This window comes from Quercus suber, unplaced genomic scaffold (assembly GCF_002906115.3).
Source record: "Quercus suber isolate HL8 unplaced genomic scaffold, Cork oak 2.0 scaffold_730, whole genome shotgun sequence".
NCBI classification, from domain to species: domain Eukaryota; kingdom Viridiplantae; phylum Streptophyta; class Magnoliopsida; order Fagales; family Fagaceae; genus Quercus; species Quercus suber.
This window is the reverse complement of record NW_027070170.1, coordinates 268,441-274,440: the sequence shown is the minus strand read 5'-3', so window position 1 is coordinate 274,440 and position 6,000 is coordinate 268,441. Positions and strand designations below refer to the sequence as shown.

Sequence of the window (6,000 nt, the reverse complement as noted above, 5' to 3'; positions counted from 1 at the left end):
CAAATCCCAAACACTATCATAATAAGATTTTTATTTTTTGATAAGTACCAAAAAATTTATTAAAAAAACAAAACTAAGTGCATCAAGGTGTACTCAGGGTGAAGATTAATCAACTCTTAAACTAAAGCTTGATCATATCTAAAAGAGAAAAACAAGTAGAAGGATGAAAGCAACAATAAAATCTAACAAGGTAATAAAGAAGAAGGCTTTAATATCAAACATCTTTTTTTATCTATTACTTATTTTTACAGTTGTTATGCTTTATATAACTTTGCTACTTTATTTAAGTTATTTTGTCTTTTAATACTGTATGGTATGACCATGTATAGGTCACGTAAAATTTTATGGTGCTTTGGTTTTATTTTAATATCTTATTGGTATTTGTGCATTCTTTGCGTCCATTGCATAGCGATAGTGTTTGTTGGACATGCATTTATCTTTTGCTTAATGTATTATTTGCTTGCATGTATGGATGGTCATTACTCATAGTTTTGATCATTGTAGCCATAGTTTCTGTGGTTGTTGGTTGTTTGGTCAAGTTGCATTCATGCATATCATTCATACTTACTTAATCGCGTTGTACTTGTTTCTTATTTCCTACCTATTTATATATACTTGCTTTAAACTATAGGGTCTAACCTATCTTGTGCACCACTGGGCCTTATAGCCTGGTGGTACCTGGTACCATGTGTATCTACGAGCTCGGGGGTTCTATCCCCTGCAATTACCTAGCCAAAAAAAAAAAAAAAACTTATCTTGTGCAACTGTTTCAGGTATTTGGTTTTAAGTTTAAGTTTAGTTTCAGACTTTAGAGTTTAAGCGTGAGTCCTTTGTTCGTCTTAGGTTTCCAACTCACACATAAGTTTAGAGTCTGTATAGTTTTTTTCTTTTTTCTTTTTTTTCTTTTATTCTTTTTTTTTTTACAGAATAGCCAAAGGAGAAGATTGAAAAGTCTATGTTTGTTGGCTTTATTCAGTGACAAATTTGTATGTATTTTATTTATCTTTTTAATATATCTTCCCAGGAATTAATTGTAATTTGGGGTAAATGTACTTTAACCTTATCTTCTACTTTAAAAAGCTGCATTCACAGTGATCTCGTGACCTCAGGTGACCTGGCTAGTCCGTGAGACACATGTGGCAAGATGTCAAGATTAGAGTACTAACTAGGCAAGTTGCGATCATCTCGCAACAAGGTCTTGAGTTGCACCATCTCTATGATTTGCTCTCTACCATTTTGATTATAAGAAAAAGCTTTTGATTTGAGCAAAAAAACACTCCATCATCTCTTTTCCATCTCTTTCAATCTTTCGCTAAGATATTATATTCCTATTCATTTAGTGGTGTTTCAATTGGTGCTTCAATGGAGGTTCTTTGGTAAGCTAGAAAGAGAAGGGATTCAAAGCAGTGGGTCGCTAGCTAGAGCTTGGAGGGCTCAAGTGTCCTTGTGTACTGCAAGTATCTTGTCTAGTAGAGATCTCCAATGGGTGGTCAGGAGAGAGCTTTTTTCGCTCGGTGTTACGAGTTTTCCTCTTCCTAAAAGCTTCTTTGTGTTTGGTTTGATTTGGTTTGGTTTGCTTGCTTTTCTTCTATTTCCATTGTGATTTTATTTTGATATGCATTGCTTAGTATAGCTTTTGTTTTAAGGAAATTGATTAAAACATTTACACTTAGATTAATATCATTAGTTTAGTTTGAAAATAATTTAACTATAAAAGGCAGGGTTTAGGGTTCTAAATATTTGTTAGGGTTGCTATAGCATCTTTTACTTACTAGTGGTGGAGGTAGACATGTGTCATTTTCCTATTAGGTAAGATGTTGCCTTAGGTAGAGTTTTGACAAAATTGGACAACATGCATTTGGTGCTTCTTTGATAGTCATGCTTGTGCTTGAATTGTATGCAGTAGTGCCGCTTTGACAGACTAGCTCTCTGTTATAATATGTCCAAAACTTGTAACACATGGTTGAAATTTGTTATTGTCACGCCCCAAACCCGATACCCGGATTTATGACCATGACCGGCATGCTAATATCAACTTTAAACCTGATATTAACAAGAACCAACTTAACTCTTACAAAAACTTTTACAAAAACTTCCCTCTTTCCTATCATCTTTGTTTCTTTACTTAAATGGTATAATTTTTCTCTTGACATTCAGAGCATCTATACTGAACTCAAAGAATAACATAATCCACCAGTTTTTCAAATTTCATACTTTCACATAATACATCTCTTAATACCTTAAGGTACAACTTTCATTAGATCCTAAAATTCACAATACTGCAAAATTAAACATCAAATTCTACTTTAGGATATATACATATAAAACTAAACTAGCTCCTTCCGAAACTCGACTAAGGCTCCCTTTACTCCAAAATAAACCTGCTAATTGAAAGAGTGGAAGGGGTGAGCTACACAGCTCAGTAAAGGTAAGATATATGAGAATTTAATAAGGATGCATGTAAATCAATTCATTTCATTTTACAATTATTCAGATAGGAACCTCTTTTCATGTATGGTTTTTTATACTATTTATAATAATAACTTATATGCTCCTCGTAGGAAAATAATTGTTCTCCTTTTTCTTATCAGAATAATATTATTGAAACCCTTCGGATTGAATTTCTTTCATTTCTTACAAAATCACCATATATATTTTCATTACAAAATAATCATTTTAACTTAAAATCAGATAATTGGTAACTTTGTCTTAAACTGGAAGCGTCTTAAAGAATAATAAAACTTTCCTTCATAACCTTCTTCTTATAAAATATTATAACCTTCATAATATAAAACTTATTGTTTCATAAAGAAAAACAAATATCTGATAACTTCTTAACATGAATTTATACTTTCTTCAGAAACTTTATCTCTATAGCATAACAGAACTTCAAAAACTTTTATCTTTAATGAATAGCTTTCTTTTCATTAGAAACTTCTTATTTTCATGAGAGCTTTTACTTTTTACAATGCATTTAAACAAAATAATTCTCTCATGATTAATAACATAACATAGTTGTTCATAACATATTGGTTAGTCCATATCTGATAAGTCTGTACAGAGAAGGCCTCATCACATTTGGGTGCCCCCGTGTGCATGATACTGTCCTCTTTGGGAGGCCTGCTGGCACATCCCCTCAAGGTTTTGTTCCTCCCCGCCGTCCATACACATTGGGGAGAAGGCCTTATTCAGATTAGAGTTACGAGCAACCCCATTTCCTCTACTTTAAATGGCCTAGAGTTACGGGCAACCCCATTTCCTCTACTTTAAATAGCCAAACAGATAACATTTTTCCATGGAAAGCCAGTAATTAACCTCTACTAGCCGAGTTCAAATCACTAGAGGACATAACCCGAAAACATTTCATACATTACATCATACTGAAATTTCTTATTTTACATAACATTTCATAATAAAAGCATTTCCATTCTTTTCTTTAAATATCATGTTCGTCGAATCAGTAATAGCATCAATATGCTTAAATCATATACATAAGTTTTCGAAAGTTCACGAACATACCTTTGTCAGAATAATGATTATATGTCATATCTCTAATAAAAAACCTTTTAATTCATAATATATTTTAAAATAACCTCATGACTTACCAAATGCCCATATAACTTATCCCTTACCTGAAAGCAGAGGAATCAAGAGCCTACAGTCGAAGGAGCTTAGACCTGACGGCTAGTAACACCTAAACCAAAATCAAAGCTTATTACTATCCATTAATCCTTATCATATCTTACACGTTCACCTCAAAACCTATCTCTTATAATCAAGGAAATCCTATCCTCACCTCAAAGAGGTTCCCACAAACATAAAATACATTCATCATACAACATGATGTACTAAATCATAAAGAAACCAACATTCTCACATTAATCTCATATCTTCAGAAAAGCCAACTTCATTTCAAAAGATGCTTTGAGATTAGGGCAATAATGCATGCATAACATAGAATCCTTTAAGCATGGTCGTATAACCATACACATTCATATAGTAACATACAACACGTCAGATAAAACAGCTTCATAAATACAACCGTCACATGGTTTAGAACCCTTCATTTGAGTACTAAACCTCAAAACAAGTTACACAAAATTAATCTATGATCGAGACATACCAAGAGATAAGCATATTAAATTATAGCTCAAAACATTCACCCTAGCTATAGAATTAAATTCTCAAAGTTAGGCATGTCCCTTACTGTTCACCATTCTATTCCAGCCGCATATGCCCCATTTGTAAAATACAAACGGGCCATCAAATCTCATCCAAACCTCATGAAATTTTACAAAGAAACTCCCCTGTATGTCCAGTATATACCATAAAAATTTCTTAGTCAAACCATAAAACCATAATTTACTAAAAATCATACAATACAGCACACTCGGATCTGTCCTGACAGAATTTTATGCAAACTACAAATTAAACCATTATTTTTATGTTCATCCAAATGCTGTGAGACCAATTCCATAACAACTGTATATGTCTTAGATTTCATAGAAAATAACCCTAGCATCCAAATTCACAGAATATGATTTAATACATATTTTTCTTGTTGTAAACATCAAATCTGTCACAGAGACAGCTTCAGTACATATTCTTACAAAGTCATCAATAAATAGCAGTAGGCCTTAATTTCATTTGGGTATTTTTATACCTATAATAAACATACTAAAATATGTTATTAAACATTCAATAAAACATAATATTATCAAACCTTCAAATCACTAAAACAGAATCATAATTCAGCCTATAAAATCAGGATAGAGGTTAAAGAAGTAGAAATAAACAAATGAAGTTTTGATTACTTACCCCCAACAATTTGAAGCTGAAATTTTAGTGTTAACCCTTTAATTTCTTTTTTAGAGAGGGATATTTTGTTTTGGTGAGAGGGGGAAGGCTGCCGTGTAAGAGCAAAGGAAGAAGAGAGAAAGAAGAGCAAAGAAAGAGAAATAGAGAAAGAAGTCAAGGAGCTGGACTTTCTTGTCTGGTGCAGCCAAGAAGATTAGATATGGGAGAAGACTTTTGGGGCAGCAAAATCAGATAAGGAGAGTGGACAATTGGGGTGGGATACGTGGGATGCTAGGGAAGAAAAATCACACCCCCTTTTTCCCCACTTTTCAACTTTCTTGCATTTACACTCACTTTTCTACAAAAATAATTTCTTGCATTCACACTCACACTTTTCTACAAATAATATCACTTTGCATATACATACATATATATATATATATATATATATACACACACATATCCTTACCTTTATAAAGTTATATCCATCACATTAAAAGAGCATATATGTGTCTATAATATTACAATAGCAAGACTTTATGCACTTAGAGTAATTAAAATAATCATAAGTATATAAACCCTTGGACTCAAGAGAGCTTCTAGCTCTTTCCTTAAGAGAAAAGAGAGTAAAGTGAGGTGCAAATTTCTGATTTGCATGGACCCGTGGAAAATGAGAGGAAGAGAGCTTCTTGGAAATTCTAGTTGCATTGAAAGTCAAAGAAGAGCTTTGGTGGAGTTTTTTTTTTTTCATTGCATGGCCGACCAAGAGGTCTTTGGGTTTTGTCAACATGCATGAAACTTTGGGTTTAAGAGGATATCATGAGTCAACATGCAAGACACTTTAGCTCTACATGTGTTAAATTTCAATTGGTTGCATGTGGGTGAAATTCTACGATAACATCTCATGTATCATACATAGTTAAAACACCAACAACTATATATATATATATATATATCTCATAACTTAACCACTTAATATAGTTTTGCACATACTAAGTATATATTTATAATACAAATAGTCATTTCAAGTATTTAAAATCTTTTCAATTCTTATTCAATGGCATTATAAAACAATATATTTATTAAATACCCTTATATTAATTTTAGAAAGTAAGTGACTTAAAATAATAATTAACTATTTAAACACATAGTTTAACTATTAATTTGGGGTCGGGGTGTTACAGTTATTGAGCTGTATAGTCC

The 6,000-nt window shown here is 32.3% G+C and overlaps 1 long non-coding RNA gene across 2 annotated transcripts; it reads right to left on the bottom strand.

The window, feature by feature from the left end:
* Positions 1-2,181: 2,181 nt before the first annotated feature.
* Positions 2,182-5,132, bottom strand: LOC111986592 (uncharacterized). 2 transcript variants are annotated; one of them, XR_010626252.1, is made up of 4 exons: positions 4,819-5,132; positions 4,208-4,307; positions 3,633-3,694; positions 2,182-2,381 (listed from the first exon to the last, which is right to left on the bottom strand). It is a non-coding gene; the product is annotated as an uncharacterized LOC111986592 (long non-coding RNA). The 2 variants fall into 2 exon arrangements; XR_002880198.2 differs by lacking the exon at positions 4,208-4,307 and having other exon boundaries at positions 4,819-5,125.
* Between the last annotated feature and the right edge of the window lie 868 nt (positions 5,133-6,000).